This window comes from Nicotiana tabacum, chromosome 13, assembly GCF_000715075.1.
Source record: "Nicotiana tabacum cultivar K326 chromosome 13, ASM71507v2, whole genome shotgun sequence".
In the NCBI taxonomy this organism is placed as follows: domain Eukaryota; kingdom Viridiplantae; phylum Streptophyta; class Magnoliopsida; order Solanales; family Solanaceae; genus Nicotiana; species Nicotiana tabacum.
In genome coordinates this window covers 525062-545218 of record NC_134092.1, presented here as the reverse complement: position 1 = coordinate 545218, position 20157 = coordinate 525062, and positions in this window count along the sequence as shown.

The window sequence follows — 20157 nt, the reverse complement described above, 5'->3', positions numbered from 1 at the left end:
GACTTAGAATTGGCAGTCATTGTTCATGCGCTGAAGATTTGGAGGCATTACCTCTACGGTGTCTTGTGTGAGGTATTTACTGATCATCGTAGCCTCCAATATCTGTTCAAACAAAAGGATCTTAATTTGAGGCAAAAAATATGGATGGAGTTGTTGAAAGACTATGATATCACCATTTTGTATCACCCCGGAAAGGCCAATGTGGTGGACGATGCTTTGAGTAGAAAGGTTGTGAGTATGGGCAGTCTTGCGTATATTCCGATTGGTGATAGGATATTAGCTGCAGATGTTCAGACTTTGGCTAATCAGTTCGTGAGGTTAGATGTTTCAGAACTCAGTCGGGTTCTAACTTGCACAGTCGCTCGGTCTTCTTTATATGAGAGCATCAGAGAGAGGCAGTATAATGATCCTCACTTACTTGTCCTTAAGGACACGGTATGGAACGGTGATGCCAAACAGGTTGCTGTGGGGGAAGATGGGGTTCTGCGAATGCAGGGTCGTATTTGTATGCCCAATGTGGATGGACTTCATGAATTAATTCTTGAAGAAGCACACAGTTCCAGGTATTCTATTCATCCAGGTACCGATAAAATGTATCAAGATTTGCGGCAACATTATTAGTGGAGAAGAATGAAAAAGGATATAGTTGCATATGTAGCTCGATGTCTGAATTGTCAGCAAGTTAAGTACGAGCATCAGAGACCTGGTGGTTTGCTTCAGAAGTTAGAAATTCCTGAGTGGAAGTGGGAGCGTATCACTATGGATTTTGTTGTTGGGCTACCACGGACTCAGAGAAAATTTGACGCAGTTTGGGTCATTGTGGATAGGTTGACCAAGTCTGCACATTTCATTCTAGCGGCAGTTACCTATTCTTCAGAGAGGTTATCCGAAATTTACATTCGTGAGATTGTCTGTCTTCACGGTGTGCCCGTGTCTATTATTTTAGATCGAGGTACGCAGTTTACCTCACATTTATGGAGGGCTGTACAACGTGAATTAGGCACGCAGGTGGTGTTGAGTACAATATTTCATCCACAGACAGACGGACAGTTAGAGCGCACCATCCAGATATTGGAAGATATGCTCCACGTTTGTGTTATAGACTTTGGAGGTTCTTGGGATCATTTCTTGCCACTTGCGGAGTTTACTTATAATAATAGCTACCAGTTGAGCATTCAGATGGCTCCATATAAGGCATTATACGGAAGGCAATGCCAATCGCCAGTTGGTTGGTTTGAACCGGGAGAGGCTCGGTTGTTGGGTACCGATTTGGTACAGGATGCCTTGGATAAGGTAAAGATTATTCAGGATTGACTTAGCACAGCTCAGTCTAGGCAACAAAAGTTATGCCGACCGTAAAGTTTGTGATATTGCATTCATGGTTGGAGAAAGAATATTGCTCTTGGTTTCACCTATGAAAGGTGTAATAAGGTTCGTAAAGAAGGGCAAGTTGAGCCCTAGGGATATCGGATCTTTTGAAATTCTTGAAAGGGTGGGTGAAGTAGCCTATAAGCTTGCATTACCACCTAGTTTATCAGCGGTTCATCCGGTGTTCTATGTGTCTATGCTCCGAAAATATCATGGTGATCCGTCCTATGTGTTAGATTTCAGCTCAGTCCAATTGGACAGAGATTTGACTTACGAGGAGGAGCCGGTGGCTATTCTAGCCCGCTAGGTCCGACAGTTGAGGTCAAAGAGTTATCCTTCAGTTCGGGTGCAATGGAGAGGTCAACCGGTAGAGGCATCTACCTGGGAGTTCGAATCAGACATGCGGAGTAAATATCCACACTTATTCAAAAGCTCAGATACTTTTTTCTAACTCCGTTCGAGGCCGAACTTTTGTTTTAGAGGTGGAGAATGTGATGACCCAAATGTCATCTTTAAATTTACTAAGTAATTATGTGTTCTAAGACTTCAAAAAGCACCATTTATCATTCCTCGACTTACGTGCACAGTCCGTAAAATTTTCCGAAAAGATTTCATGTGAAAAATAATTAAACTGTGAAATAGAGCTTTAAAACTCAACTAAGTTGACTTTGGTCAACATTTTGACCAAACGGACCCGGATCAGTATTTTGACATTTTCGGTAGGTCCGTATCGTGATTTAGGACTTGGGCGTATGCCCGGAATCGAATTCCGAGGACCCTAGCCCGAGATATGGAATTTTGATAAAAAATTAAAAGCTTGAAAGCTTAATGATTTCTAAGAAATTACTGATGTTGGATTTATTGACCTCGGGTCCGTATTTTGGTTTTAGATCATGGTATAGGTTCACTATTATATTTAAGATGTGTCTGCCAAATTTTGTGAGAATCGGAGTTGATTTGACGTGATTCGGACGTCCGGTTGTAAAAATATAAGTTTTAAAGTTTTCTTGAAAACTTCCTTTGATTTGGTGTCCGATTCGTAGTTCTAGGTGTTATTTTGGTGATTTGATCATGCGAGCAAGTTTGTATGATGTCTTAGGACTTGTGTACATATTTGGTTTGGAGCCCCGAGGGCTCGGGTGAGTTTCGGATAGGCTACGGGATATTTTGGACTTTGAAAATCTGGTATTTTGCTACAGCAGGTGTTCTCGCATGTCCTTCTTCGCGTTCGCGAAGGTACTCTCGCGAACGCGAAGAGTAAACTATGCAACCGGATTTTTCTTCTTCGCAAATGCGAAGGCTTGGTCGCGAACGCGAAGTGATGGGGGTATTACCCTTCGCGAACGCGACCAGCTCCTCGCGAACGCGTAGTGTTAGGCACACCTGGGGGAGGGTCGATCATTCCTTCAGCGCGAACGTGAGCTATGCCTCGCGAACGCGAAGGCCAGGGGGGAAAACTTCGCGAACGCGAAGGAGGACTCGCGAACGCGAAAGCCACGTGCTGCTACTCATCCCGAATGCGACAAGCCCTTCGCGAACGCGAAGAAGGCCTGACCTTTGTGACTTAAAACAAAACCAAAAACGGGATTTTTCCCATTTTTCACAAACCCTCAATTATAACTCGGCTTAGGGGCGATTTCAAAGGAGTTTTTCACGATTTCGAACTGAGTAAGTGTTCTTTATCATATAGTGATTGTATTTCATAAATCTAAGCCTATATTCATCATTTATTTCGGATTTAGATTGAAGAAATTGGAATTTTTGTAAAACTTTCCAAAAACTAAAAATTAAGATTTGAAGGTCCATTTGATATCGGAATTGGACAAATTTGGTATGGTTGAACTCGTATCAGAATGGGTGTTCGTAGTTCATGAGTTTTTCCGGGATTTGAGATGTGGGTCCCACCACCAAATATTTTAATGAATTTTAGATTTTTGTCGTGAAACTTTGTAAATTCATATGGAATTAATTCCTATGATTCGTATTGAATAAATCGAATTGATTGTGAATAGATTTGAATCTTTCGGAGGCAAATTTAAAAGGAAAAGTTGTGGTTAAATAATTGATTGGAATTAGTAAAGCGAGGTAAGTGTCGTGGTTAACCTTGACTTGAGGGAATAGAACCCTTAAATTATTTGTTATGTGAATTGCATGTGAACGACGTATAGGCGAGGTGACGAGTGTCTATACGTCATCAAATTAATTATTTGCCTGCTTACTTGAAAAATCATAAATTATTTTTAATCATAAATTAATTATTATAATAATTATTTCTCTCTTATTCTTTGTCAAATATTAATTCTTGAATTCCTGCATTAATTGATACATGCTATTTGAATTATGTGCCTTAATTGTTATTTGACATTTAGCATATTAAATATTAAACTGCCTATTTGCTCCATGATTTCCATACTAATTTGCTATTTATCATTGTTTGCTTCATAATTAAATCATAATTATTGTATGCTTGTTGCCTTATAATTTTATATTAATTATTACATTTAATGGGAAAATTTCTTTTATAAGGATTTGTGAATGAATATGTTGGAGGAGCGAGTTGTACGCCGCAACAAGATTGATTATAATAAATATATTGGAGGATCGGGTTGCACGCCGCAACAGACTTATTAAAAGTCAATATTGTGGATCGGGTTGCACGCCGCAACAGACTTATTAAAAGTCAATATTGTGGATCGGGTTGCACGCCGCAACAGACTTATTAAAAAGTTAATATTGGAGGATCGGGTTGCACGCAACAACAGACTTATTAAAAGTCCATATTGGAGGATCGGGTTGCATGCCGCAGCAGACTTGATTAAAATGAATATATTGGAAGAGCGGGTTGCACGTCGTAACAGAATCGAATGTGATTATATTGTGAGAGCGGGTTGCACGCTGCAACAGAAACAAATGCGATTATATTGTGAGAGTGGGTTGCACGCTGCAACAGAATTGAATATGAATATATTGTGAGAGCGGGTTGCACGCTGAATCAGAATTGGTTGAAATAATGGATTATGACTGCTGAGTTGGCTTCAATTATTATAAATGAGTTACCTGATTTATTTCTATTATTTGTTGTTGTTATCAATATTGCGTACAGGTTAATGTAAGTGCACCGCCTTAGCCTCGTCACTACTTCGTCGAGGTTAGGCTCAGCACTTACCAGTACATGGGGTCGGTTGTACTGATACTACACTCTGCATTTCTTGTGCAGATTTTGAAGTTGGTCCCTACGGCATACTATAGACTTGCTCGGATTTCAGCGACCAGAGGAGACTTGAGGTATAACTGCATGGCGTCCGCAGTTCTAAAGTCCCTGTCTATTTTAATTTGGCTGTGTATTTATTTTCAGACAGCTTTACTTTATTCAGACCTTTATTTGTATTTATTCTAGAAGCTCCTGCACTTGTGACACCGTTATTTTTATGGATTATTCACTATATTTCAAACTTGCTTCCGCATTTGTTCTTGGATTATTAATAATTTAAAAATTATTTAAACATTAGTTAATATATATGCATTTTAATGTGATACTACAGGAGCATAATATATATGCATTTTAATGTAGTAGATAATTGCATAGTTACAAGGTTTGACCAAATTCAATTCTCCTATATAAGCACTATTTCCTTGTTGGCATATTCTACTTGGCCGGACCATCTTGTTTTCCAGTAATTTTTCATGTCGTGAAACTATTATTTTGGTTTTTTGGTTGATTCCCTCTCCCTCTCTACCTCTGTGTATGTGTATGTGTCTGTCTCATATATGTTTGCATTCTTTTTCACAAGTAGAGGGCAACCATGTGATCAGTTGTGGGGAAATGGAGTTGGTGATGCATTAGATGAGGACTTGATTTCGGACACAGTTGGGGTTATCTGTCTCGATTCAGAAGGACATATAGCTTGTGGAGCCTCTAGTGGTGGTACAACATTGAAGGTGATGCTTCTAGAAATGATATATGAACTTGTCACTACTAGAAATCCGTTAAACACTGACCAAAAAAACCAACTAAAGTTGGTCGGTTATGGCAAATTAAAGACCAAAACGCGGCCATTTATGTGTGGACGGTATTTTGACGGTCGGAAAGGCATACCGACCAAAGTTGGTCGGAAATTACCGACCAACGTTGGTCGGTATGCTTTAAACGGCCACCTGACACTTTAAATGGTTTACCGACCAAAACTGGTCGGAAACATATTTTATTAATTTAATTTTACCGACCAAAGTTGGATGGTGTATTAAATTTATTAATTTTTATTACCGACCTACTTTGGTCGGTAAATGAAAATATTTTTTTTATAAATTATTAAAATTAAAAATAACTGACCAACTTTGATCGTTATTGGAAAAATATATATTTTTTAAAATAATTAAAATTAAAAATTACCGACCAACTTTGGTCGGTAAGCTCAACAGTGCAAGAAAAATACCGACCAAAGTTGGTCGGTAGTGTTGAATTCTGGGAATTCATTGTTCATATAGTGGTTTGTTGGGGAGGTTTATTGAGGGACTTACTCACCCTATCAGACTTTAGATGGCCAAGGAGACCGAAAGTGAGATTTCTTTTCAGGCGGCTGCTAATGTCGCAAGGAGGATTGAGATGGTTCTTGCACAGGAAAGAGGGAAGAGGTCTGATAAGAGGCCTTGTCAGTTCGGTGGTTACAGTGGTGCCTCGTCTGGAGGTAGGGGTAATTTTGGTAGGGGTCATCCTCCCAGACTGTTTTATTTAGCACTTCATGCATCTCCCGGTACTTCAGGGTGTCACAGCCCTATTATGCCTTACTCTGGGCAGCCAGTATTCAGTGCACATTTAACTCCTATCAGTGCACCACCACTCCAGAGTTACTACAGTGGTTATCCGACCCATCTGGGTCAGCTTCAGCTTCAGCAGCCATGACATCAGGATTGGTGTTATGAGTGTGGGAACATTGGTCACATTAGGAGGTATTGCCCTAGATTGACGAGTAATAGGTCTCGGCAAGAATCTCGTGCCATCATACCGGCACCGGTTGCTTCACCGCCTGCTCATCCAGCTAGAGGTAGGGGTCAGCTAGCTAGAGGCAGGTGTCAGGCAGCTTGAGGTGGAGGTCAGGCCATTAGAGGTGGAGGTCAGACCGCTAGATGTGGAGGCCAGCCAGTTAGAGGTCGTCCCAGAGATGCAGTTCAGAGTGGTAGAGCCCAGCCCCGATATTATGCTTTTCCAGCTAGGTCTGAGGCCGAGTCATCTGATGCTGTGATCACACGTATTATTCCAGTTTGCCATAGAGATGCTTCAGTTCTATTTGATCCAAGATCTACTTATTCCTATGTGTCCTCCTATTTTGTTTCATATTTGGTTGTGCCTTGTGATTCTCTGAGTGCTTCTGTGTGTGTATCTACACCGGTGGGAGACTCTGTTATAGTAGATCATGTCTATCGTTCGTGTGTGGTTACTATTGGTAATCTTGAGACTAGTGTGGATCTTCTACTTCTTGATGTGGTAGATTTTGATGTCATCTTGGGTATGGATTGACTGTTTCCTTGTCATGCTATATTCGACTGTCATGCCAAGACAGTGACCCTAGCTATGCCGGGGTTACCTCGATTAGAGTGGAAAGGAACTCCTGGCCATTCTGCCAGTAGGGTTATTTCTTATATGAAAGCTCGGCGTATGGTAGAGAAAGGGTGTCTAGCCCATTTGGCTTATATTCGCGATCCCAGTGTGGATGTTCCTTCTATGGAATCAGTACCAGTTGTTCGTAAATTTCCAGAAGTATTTCCTGCAGATCTGCCGGGGATGCCACCCGACAGAGATATTGACTTCTGTATTGATTTGGCTCCGGGCACCCAGCCCATTTCTATTCCACCATACCATATGGCCCCGCAAGAGTTGAAAGAATTGAAAGAGCAGTTACAAAACTTGCTTGATCAGGGATTCATTGGACCTAGTGTCTCACCCTGGGGTGCACCAGTATTATTTGTTAAGAAGAAAGATGGCTCTATGCGGATGTGTATAGATTATTGGCAATTGAACAAGGCCACTATCAAAAACAAATACCCGCTGCCAAGAATTGATGACTTATTTGATCAGCTTCAGGGTGCCAAGATATTTTCGAAGATTGATTTGAGATCTGGTTACCATCAGTTGAAGTTTAGGGCGTCTGATGTCCCTAAGATAGCTTTTCGGACTCGATATGGGCATTACGAGTTCCTAGTGATGTCATTTGGGTTGACAAATGCTCCAGCAGCATTTATGGATTTGATGAATCAGGTGTTCAAGCCTTATTTGGATTCTTTTGTGGTTGTATTCATTGATGATATCTTGATTTTCTCCAGCAGTCGAGAGGAGCATGAGCAGCATCTTCAAACTGTGCTTCACACTTTGAAGAATAATCAGTTATATGCCAAGTTTTCAAAATGTGAGTTTTGGTTAGACTCAATTGCTTTTTTGGGGCATGTTGTATCGGCAGAAGTCATAAAGGTGGATCCTAAGAAGATTGAGGCTATTCAGAATTGGCCTAGACCTACTTCAGTTACAGAGATCAGGAGTTTCCTGGGTTTAGCAGGTTATCATCATCGGTTCGTGGAAGGGTTTTCGTCTATAGCAAGCCCATTGACCAGATTAACACAAAAAGGTGTCCCATTTAGATGGTCAGACGGGTGTGAGTTGAGCTTTCAGAAGCTCAAGACCGCATTGACCATGGCGCCAGTGTTGGTATTACCTACAGGTTCAGGATCATATATGGTATATTATGACGTATCTCACATTGGGCTTGGTGCAGTATTAATGCAAGATGGCAAGGTAATTGCATATGCGTCGCGGCAGTTGAAAGTTAACGAGAAGAATTATCCGGTTCATGACTTAGAATTGGCAGTCATTGTTCATGCGCTGAAGATTTGGAGGCATTACCTCTACGGTATCTCGTGTGAGGTATTTACTGATCATCGTAGCCTCCAATATCTATTCAAACAAAAAGATCTTAATTTGAGGCAAAAATTATGGATGGAGTTGTTGAAAGACTATGATATCACCATTTTGTATCACCCCGGAAAGGCCAATATGGTGGGCGATGCTTTGAGTAGAAAGGTTGTGAGTATGGGCAGTCTTGCGTATATTCCGATTGGTGATAGGATATTAGCTGCAGATGTTCAGACTTTGGCTAATCAGCTCGCTCGGATCTTTTGAAATTCTTGAAAGGGTGGGTGAAGTAGCCTACAAGCTTGCATTACCACCTAGTTTATCAGCGGTTCATCCGGTGTTCTATGTGTCTATGCTCCGAAAATATCATGGTGATCCGTCCCATGTGTTAGATTTCAGCTCAGTCCAATTGGACAGAGATTTGACTTACGAGGAGGAGCCGGTGGCTATTCTAGCCCGCTAGGTCCGACAGTTGAGGTCAAAGAGTTATCCTTCAGTTCGGGTGTAATGGAGAGGTCAACCGGTAGAGGCATCTACCTGGGAGTTCGAATCAGACATGCGGAGTAAATATCCACACTTATTCAAAAGCTCAGATATTTTTTTCTAACTCCGTTCGAGGCCGAACTTTTGTTTTAGAGGTGGAGAATGTGATGACCCAAATGTCATATTTAAATTTACTAAGTAATTATGTGTTCTAAGACTTCAAAAAGCACCATTTATCATTTCTCGACTTACGTGCACAGTCCGTAAAATTTTCCGAAAAGATTTCATGTGAAAAATAATTAAACTGTGAAATAAAGCTTTAAAACTCAACTAAGTTGACTTTGGTCAATATTTTGACCAAACGGACCCGGATCAGTATTTTGACATTTTCGGTAGGTCCGTATCGTGATTTGGGACTTGGGGGTATGCCCGGAATCGAATTCCGAGGTCCCTAGCCCGAGATATGGAATTTTGATAAAAAAAATTAAAAGCTTGAAAGCTTAATGATTTCTAAGAAATTACTGATGTTGGATTTATTGACCTCGGGTCCGTATTTTGGTTTTAGATCATGGTATAGGTTCACTATTATATTTAAGATGTGTCTGCCAAATTTTGTGAGAATCGGAGTTGATTTGACGTGATTCGGACGTCCGGTTGTAAAAATATAAGTTTTAAAGTTTTCTTGAAAACTTTCTTTGATTTGGTATCCGATTCGTAGTTCTAGGTGTTATTTTGGTGATTTGATCACGCGAGCAAGTTCGTATGATGTCTTAGGACTTGTGTGCATATTTGGTTTGGAGCCCCGACGGCTCGAGTGAGTTTCGGATAGACTATGGGATGTTTTGGATTTTTCTGGGCAGCCGGATTTTTCTTCTTCGCAAATGCGAAGGCTTGGTCGCGAACGCGAAGCGATGGGGGTATTACCCTTCACAAACGCGACCAGCTCCTCGCGAACGCGTAGTGTTAGGCACACCTGGGGGAGGGTCGATCATTCCTTCAGCGCGAACGCGAGCTATGCCTCGCGAACACGAAGGCCGGGGGGAAAACTTCGCGAACGCGAAGGAGGACTCGCGAACGCGAAAGCCACGGGCTGCTACTCATCCCGAACGCGACAAGCCCTTCGCGAACGCGAAGAAGGTCTGACCTTTGTGACTTAAAACAGAACCAAAAACGGGATTTTTTCCATTTTTCACAAACCCTCAATTATAACTCGGCTTAGGGGCGATTTCAAAGGAGTTTTTCACGATTTCGAACTGGGCAAGTGTTCTTTATCATATAGTGATTGTATTTCATAAATCTAAGCCCATATTTATCATTTATTTCTGATTTAGATTGAAGAAATTGGAATTTTTGTAAAACTTTCCAAAAACTAAAAATTAAGATTTGAAGGTCCATTTGATATCGGAATTGGACAAATTTGGTATGATTGAACTCGTATCGGAACGGGTGTTCGTATTTCGTGAGTTTTTTTGGGATTTGATATGTGGGTCCTACCACCGAATATTTTAATAAATTTTGGATTTTTATCCTGAAACTTTGTAAATTCATATGGAATTAATTCCTATGATTCGTATTGAATAAATCGAATTGATTGTGAATAGATTTGAAACTTTTGGAGGCAAATTTAAAAGGAAAAGCTGTGGTTGAATAATTGATTGGAATTAGCAAAGCGAGGTAAGTGTCGTGGTTAACCTTGACTTGAGGGAATAGAACCCTTAAATTATTTGTTATGTGAATTGCATGTGAATGACGTATAGGCGAGGTGACGAGTGTCTATACGTCATCAAATTAATTGTTTGCCTGCTTACTTGAAAAATCATAAATTATTTTTAATCATAAATTATTTATTATAACAATTATTTCTCTCTTATTCTTTGTCAAATATTAATTCTTGAATTCCTACATTAATTGTTACATGCTATTTGAATTATGTGCCTTAATTGTTATTTGACATTTAGCATATTAAATATTAAACTGCCTATTTGCTCCATGATTTCCATACTAATTTGCTATTTATCATTGTTTGCTTCATAATTAAATCATAATTATTGTATGCTTGTTGTCTTATAATTTTATATTAATTGTTACATTTATTGGAAAAATTTCTTTTATAAGAATTTGTGAATGAATATGTTGGAGGAGCGAGTTGTACGCCGCAACAAGATTGATTATAATAAATATATTGGAGGATCGGGTTGCACGCCACAACAGACTTATTAAAAGACAATATTGTGGATCGGGTTGTACGCCGCAACAGACTTATTAAAAGTCAATATTGTGGATAGGGTTGCACGCCGCAACAGACTTATTAAAAAGTTAATATTGGAGGATCGGGTTGCACGCAACAACAGACTTATTAAAAGTCCATATTGGAGGATCGAGTTGCACGCCGCAGCAGACTTGATTAAAATGAATATATTGGAAGAGCGGGTTGCACGCCGCAACAGAATCGAATGTGATTATATTGTGAGAGCGGGTTGCATGCTGCAACAGAAACAAATATGATTATATTGTGAGAGTAGGTTGCACGCTGCAACAGAATTGAATGTGAATATATTGTGAGAGCGGGTTGCACGCTGCAATAGAATTGGTTGAAATAATGGATTATGACTGCTGAGTTGGCTTCAATTATTATAAATGAGTTACCTGATTTATTTCTATTATTTGTTATTGTTATCAATATTGCGTACAAGTTAATGTAAGTGCACCGCCTTAGCCTCGTCACTACTTCGTCGAGGTTAGGCTCAGCACTTACCAGTATATGAAGTCGGTTGTACTGATACTACACTCTGCATTTCTTGTGCAGATTTTGAAGTTGGTCCCTATGGCGTACTATAGAGTTGCTCGGATTTCAGCGACCAGAGGAGACTTGAGGTATAACTGCCTGGCGTCCGCAGTTCTAAAGTCCCCGTCTATTTTAATTTGGTTGTGTGTTAATTTTCAGAAAGCTTTACTTTATTCAGACCTTTATTTGTATTTATTCTAGAAGCTCGTGCACTTGTGATACCGTTATTTTTATGGATTATTCACTATATTCAAACTTGCTTCCGCATTTGTTCTTGGATTATTAATAATTTAAAAATTATTTAAATATTGGTTAATATATATGCATTTTAATGTGATACTACAGGAGCATAATATATATGCATTTTAATGTAGTAGACAATTGCATAGTTACAAGGTTTGACCAAATTCAATTCTCCTATATAAGCACTATTTCCTTGTTGGCATATTCTACTTGGCCGGACCATCTTGTTTTCCAGTAATTTTTCATGTCGTGAAACTATTATTTTGGTTTTTTGGTTGATTCCCTCTCCCTCTCTACCTCTGTGTATGTGTATGTGTCTGTCTCATATATGTTTGCATTCTTTTTCACAAGTAGAGGGCAACCATGTGATCAGTTGTGGGGAAATGGAGTTGGTGATGCATTAGATGAGGACTTGATTTTGGACACAGTTGGGGTTATCTGTCTCGATTCAGAAGGGCATATAGCTTGTGGAGCCTCTAGTGGTGGTACAACATTGAAGGTGATGCTTCTAGAAATGATATATGAACTTGTCACTACTAGAAATCCGTTAAACACCGACCCAAAAAATCGACTAAAGTTGGTCGGTTATGGCCAATTAAAGACCAAAACGCGGCCATTTATGTGTGGCCGGTATTTTGACGGTCGGAAAGGCATACCGACCAAAGTTGGTCGAAAATTACCGACCAAAGTTGGTCGAAAATTACCGACCAACGTTGGTCGGTATGCTTTAAACGGCCACCTGACACTGTAAATGGTTTACCGACCAAAACTGGTCGAAAACATATTTTATTAATTTAATTTTACCGACCAAAGTTGGACGGTGTATTAAATTTATTAATTTTTATTACCGACCAACTTTGGTCGGTAAATGAAAATATATTTTTTTTATAAATTATTAAAATTAAAAACAACCGACCAACTTTGATCGGTATTGGAAAAATATATATTTTTTAAAATAATTAAAATTAAAAATTACCGACCAACTTTGGTCGGTAAGCTCAACAGTGCAAGAAAAATACCAACCAAAGTTGGTCGGTAGTGTTGAATTCTAGGAATTTATTGTTCATATAGTGGTTTGTTCCTGCATCAATAGTAGCTTGAAGCTATAGTTTAAGAGAAGTGACAAGATCATCAAAAAAGGGAGGCACTCAAGCTTGACTATACGATTGGTAGAAAAGATTTTAGACTTGAGCATACTCCTTCTTCCTCTATGGAATACCCCCAATTCACCTCATAAAACCCCTAATTCACCCCAAATCCATCAACATATCCAACAACAACAACAACAACAACACAACAACACAACAACAACAACGCAACAACACAACAACAACCAAATATCCAACAACAACAATCAAACATCCAATAAATACTTTAAAACTAACAAATTAAAGTTCAATTGAATATAACAATCCAAAACCAAGCTAAAACTAATTACAACAAGTTCAAAATTGTTCAATCTAATTCAAAACTGGTTCTATTTGTCTAGTTCAAAGTATATAAAAGTATTGGTCAAGGGGTGTTTTCTACAACATCATCATCACCGTCTGATGAACTTTCATCTACAAGACAGTATAGAGAACGGTCTTGTGGAGGACGGAAAGAACGATCACGGGGAGGACGGGAGGAACGATCACGAGCAGGACGGGAGGAACGATCACGTGGAGGTCGACCCTCTGGCGAAGACTCATGAAACCGGGGCAATGGAAAACCTCCAATAGATAGGAGAGTTATGATATGAGCTTGCATGATAAGGAATTGAGCATCTCTAAGCCTTTATCTTTCCTTGGCCGCTTCTAGCTCGGATGTGAGCTTTGTCACTGTCTCCCGCATAGCCGAGAGGCTCTCCCTATTAAGTTACTCGCCTTGCGAGAAAGTCCCTATTTCTTACATTCCACACCTATAGCGATGGAATTGTTTAGTAGGAAGCCCGTATACCTTCCCCCATTTTAGACCGCCAACAGATTCCAACCATATTCTTTCAGCATCCTCGTCCGAAGGTTGGCTTGGCTAGCTCGATTCACCATATGGATGACTACGAATGAATTCCTCCACATTACTTTGGTAGCGACCCTATATTATTTTAAATTAAATTAATATTTCAAAATTCTTATAAAAGTAAATTATAACACTTAAAGAAAGTTGACAGCTTACATATGCAGTCTCTGCCCGGTCCTCGACCCACCTATCTTCATCCCCCCTCTTTCTTCTTCTTTACAATATGTGTCTCCTTGAATAGCTCATCATGACTCATTGAACGCCCATACTTCTTTTCCTGAAACAAATTAATTTTATTAATAAACAAAATAGATATACTTAGAAAAGTAAAATAATTTAATCAATTACCAATCTTCTTTTTATTGTCCCTAGGCTGATGGCACCTCCAGTATGCAAGGAGCCTCCCTGCTCGGATGCGCGATTTTTCTTTCCTTTTTCGCTCCTCTCTAAGAAATTTACAGTAAGCCATTGCCTTTGCAAATCATTCCATAAATTCTCAAGTAACCAACCAGGCCTCTTGTTCTTCTTTCTAGCATCCGAGAAACATTCCGCCAATCTCTTGCGAGCTTTATTATGAAAATTTGCATCCACTTCCGCGCTATAGCGTTCTTCCCATACACACTTGCTCTGTATTTCAAAAGTTAAATATTAGATGGAAACATCATAAATATAAATTATTAAACTGCTTAAAAGAACATTTATACCTTAAATTGATTGAAAATTTGCTCCTTCAGCAAGAATGGAAAATCAGTCCAAGTCGCATAAGGGCCATCATAAAGCTTTCTGATGGCATTGGTGATTATTTTCGTAATCTTATTACCCGGTCTGAACCTGCAATTTAACAATAAAAATACATTAATATCTTAGTAAAAACGTTATAAAATAATAGACGCAAAAATAACAAATAACTCTTACCCATCACCCTCAGGGACTATGATGATCCTGCCATATCGATCATAATGCCACTACCTCTTCATCATCATACTCAACATGTGTATCAGAGGCATGTGTAGATGATGTAGGGGGCTCAGAGCTACTGCCTCGCAGGCGAAGGCCTGAAATAGATGGAGTCGATGATGAAGATGGTTGCGATCCCTGTGACTGCGACATAGCTGGGTGCAACCCAATTGGCTGTGATACTGATGGCTGTGACCCGAGTGGATGTGATCCATGTGGCTGTGATATCTAGGGATGTGATCCACGTGGATGTGATGCAGATGGCTGCGATGCAGATGGTTACGATCCACGTGGCTGTGAGGCAGCTAGACTGTTTGTCGGACGTATAGTCCTATGGCCTGTGATGGAAGACCTGGTGTCTGGATGAAGGTGTAGGGCTGTGATGCTGTGGCAGCTCAGTATAGCCGTGTTATGGAGGATAAGACATATGCATCTCTGAAGAGGGTGGAAAAGAAGGAGTATTATTATCTACCCTCCTCTTTCCCTTCCGAGCCTTTTCTCGACCCTGAGAACTAGTAGTGTCATTGTTACCTTGACCCTTGCTTGCCATCTGTATAATATAATATATATTTAGATTGAAACATATAAGAAACTAGCTATAAAATGAGAGTGCTTCAAAAATCCAACTTTTTAATCCTCATCGACGTATTGTTCCTCGTCCGAGAATTCTTCGTCCTCACTTGTTTAAGCTTCATGAGTTAATTATTCATCCTCATTTTCTATAATCGTTACTTTATTTATATCAGCTTCTTCCAATGTGCGTTCAGGATGTTCCAAATCATTTTCTAACTGATCGTCCACTATTTGGTGAACATTGGAGATATCGTTTTGATATGCAACATCTAACACATTCTCGACTTCCATCCTACCTACAGGCTTAGTTTTTATTACAACCCACCAATCGAACTTATTCTGCCCCAATGGATAAGGAGCATAATATACTTGCCTAACATTATGTGTAATTATGAAAGGATCATAGAGATCATACTCCCTCATATGATTAACCTCAATTATGTTGTATTGATGGTATACTCTTGTACCTCTTGTTGGATTTGGGTCAAACCACTTGCATCTAAAGAGTATCAATTTCTTATATGGCCAACCTGTATATTCTATTTATAATATTTCTTTGACCACATCATAATAATCAATATCTCCAACTTGGTTGCCATCACCACCTTGAACCCACACCCCGCTGTTGTTGCTATTTTTATTTTTAGAGCAATCCTCTGTATGAAACTTATAACCATTCACTACGTACTTAGACATTGTTGTGACTTGAAGCCAGGTCCCCAAGATATATCTTTCAAAAATTGATTTACACCATTATTTGGATTATTTACCTACATAGTGTTAAAAACATTCATAAGTTAGCACAACTTATGAATCAATTTTTATACATTCACTACATGTATATTAAGAATATTATCCGGATAAACTTACAAACTATTTGAACCATGTATCAAATCTCGTATATACAGCATCATGGCCAAATTGACCCACGAAGTGACTGTGACACATCAAATATTTTTAGTAGTTGCATCAATATGTAGTCACAGTAAATTTTATATTTTGATAACTAATAAATCAATACTTACTTGAGAAATGGTATAACTTCGGGACAATTTAGCAACACATGAAGTGTAGCTGACTTGTACTCCATATCACTCAAACTTCTCTTTTTAAAATCCTTAGAACATCGGCCTGGTTGATTGAATATGGACATTGGTGGATATAATGGATCATTCACACATTCGATAGTGTGCCTGTTGGGCCTATTCCTAGCACATGGCATGTTACTCTCAAAATAATAAGAACAAAAATATGCAGTTTCCTTTGCAAGATAGGCTTCACATATAGATCCTTCAATCCTATTCCTCTGCTTAACAAATTGTTTGCATTTGTCAATTGTCCTACATAATGTCATGTTAGCCAAGAACATTCAAATAAAATAGAATATAACATCAAACTTATAATATTACCTCTCAAAGGGATATATTCATCTGTATTGAACATGCCCTCCAAGTCGTGCCTCGTGTACAAGGTGTTCCATCACATCAAAGAAACAACATGAAAATATTTTTTCCATCTTACTAGAAGTTACACGAATGTTCTGATCTATCCAAAGTAGGTTTTCTTCCCTTAATGTGGTAGAACACAAGTCTTTGAAAACCAAACTAATTTCTATGATGGGTTTCCAGATTCTTTCAGGCAAACCACAAAATGAAATAGGCACTAAGGTCTCCATGAAAACATGACTGTCATGACTCTGCGGATCAATCAAAGGTTGCAAATATACATCAATCAAACTTTTCGGATTATGTGGATCGGGGATAATACAATTTAAAAATATATATGGACTAGTCATACACAACTCAGGTGGTAGATTATAAGGTGTAAGAAAGATAGGCCAACATGAATATGGTGTCGCAGATATAGAAAAAGGCGTGAAGCCATCCGCACACAAACATATTCTGGATATGTCCTATCAAAGTGCTTCCAAGCCTCTCCATTTGAATGATGACACATAACACCAGGTGATCTTCTATTTTCAAAGTGCCATCTCATATGAGGAGCAGAACTCATCGACGCATATAACCTCTTTAACCTAGGTATATGAGGTAAATAATGCATCGCCTTGACAAAGACCATATTCCCGCTGGAAAGCCTCTTGAAATGAGGCTTTTCGCAAAATTTACAACTGTCTAAAGTTGCATCATCTTTATAATATAACATGCAACCATCTCCACAACAATCGATTCTCATTGAGGAAAGTCCTAACTTAGAAACCAATCTCTTTGCCTTATATAAATCACCAGGTAAGTTGATATTAGGGTCAACTAGTTCACTCATAAGGTCAATGAAAGAGTCCATGGCTGCTTGAGAAATATTCCAATCAGATTTGATACTTAGTAATCTAACTGCAACAAACAACTCAGAGTACGGACTTCCTTCACGTAGTGGACGACTAGCTTCCTCTAACTGTTAATAAAAGCGTTTTACTTCATCATTAGGAGTTTGTTCAACATTTGCAATGGGTTCACCCCCGAAGTGCATCCCAAAAGCATCCGCAACCATATACTGAATTCTAGAATCATGATTTGTATTCTCCACCGACCTACTACTTTCACCAACAACCATGTTATGAAATATTCCACGGCTACCATCGATCTCTCCATGATTAGTCCACACAAAGTAATTCTCTATAAACCCCTTCCTATAAAGATGAAGCTTAATTTCCTCCAGTTTTTTAAACTTCATACAATCGCACATGACACAAGAGCACCTAATTACTCCTTCACTTTGGTATGGTGAAAGTGACATTGCATGTCTAATAAAGTCATCAACCCCTTCTACAAAATCCTCGTGCAATCCCCGCCGATTAGGATAGTTCCTATTGTACATCCAAGTACGATGTTCCATCTATACAAATAAAACAAGAACAAATTAATTTATTCTATAATTATAAATTAATTAAATCTTTTTTAGTTAATCAAGATAATTATTTTTTCCTAATTACACCAAAAATTAAATTATAGTAAATATAATTAATTATAAACTATAAGTTCAATTCATATCCTACTAGTTTAAACATAAACTAAAAGTTCAATTCATATCCTACGAGTTTAAACATAAACTAAAAGTTCAATTTATATCCTAAAAGCTGAATTCATATCCAAAAGGTTCAATTTATATCCTAAAAGTTCAATTCATATCCAAAAGGTTCAGTTTATATCCTACAAGTTTAATTCATATCCTAAAAGTTTAATTTATATCCTAAAAGTTCAACCCATACCCTAAAAGTTCAATTTACAAGAACAAATCCTAAAAACTCAATTCAATTCATATCCTAAGAGTTTAAACATAAACTAAAAGTTCAATTTATATCCTAAAAGTTCAATTCATATCCTAAAAGTTCAACCCATACCCTAAAAGTTTGATTCACAAGAACAAATCCTAAAAACTAAATTCAATTCAAAGTTAATAATTCAATCCTAACTAAACTATTCAAAACAATACAAACTTAAACATTCAGTTTATACCATACGTAATCAATTCAATTAAAACAAGACCTAAACCCTAGATTTCAATAAAATGCAAAGTTAAATAATCAATTAAAACACTAATTAACTAATTCATAACTAATTAACAGAACATTAAATTTATACACAAAAGAAATAAGTTGTAATTCAAACCTAGAATTTTTAGGAGGTGGAGAAGGAGAGGCGGAAGGTGGGCCGTGGCTAGTAGCGGCAGCGGCGACGGCGACGACGGCAGTTGGGCGGTGGCGACGCGGGGTGGAGAATGAAATTTGTGTGAGGGAAATAGAGAAGGAGAGGGGAAGGTATTGAGTGAGGAGTTAAGAAAATTTGGAGAAGAGAGGTACGAAAAAATGGGGGAATCCCGTATATTTCAGATCTATTTTCAGAATTACCGATCAAAGTTGGTCGGTAATTTTGGTCGGTACATTAAGTGTTGACCGTTTGACCAAAAATGGACCAACTTTGGTCGGTTATTTAAAAAAAAAAACTAAATTATTTTTTTTGTGTTTTTATTTCTTAAAATATTATAAACTATAAAAACATTATTATAAACTATAAAAAATTATTATAAACTATAAGTATTTATTTTATTTAACTATACAATTATTATAAATAATTATAAACTATAAGCGTAATCTTTATAAATAATTATATTAACTAGTTACTTTTAATAAATTATAATAGCATCTATCTAAGTAAATTTTCTAAGTTATAAATAAGTATATGAGTAATTTCATACACACACACATACACTATATTGTAATTGATGATCAATCGCATACATTACTACGTACGAAAAATTTATCAATTGATAAACCAATATTATTCTATTTTAAATATGTTTAGTCGTTAATTTGACCTATTAACTTGTTTACTTAATGCTAATAACTTCTTTCGTTTTTTTTATTTGTGATCCATATAATATATATATATATATATATATATATATATATATATATATATATATATATATATATATATATATATATATATATGTCAAAGATGTTTAGTATTAATAACTTCTTTTTTTATTCGTTCATCACTAATAATGCATGACATAGATAAATCGATATAGGTCGAGACATTTTATTTTTATATTAATCGATATAGGTCAAACGTTTTGTTTTTAATATTCATCGATGCATCTAAGTAAGTTATAAGTTAATGAATCAATTTACAAATAGATATATTTGATGATGATCAATTATATATACTAATTAGATTATTGCTTCTTCACAAGTCTATCCCCAAAAGAACCCGACCCTATGGTCCTAACGCTTCGTGTTCTTATATATATACGGCTACACCTATATATATATACACACACACACACACACTCTTCATTGCAATACTTTAACTGTATATAGCTTGTTATAGCA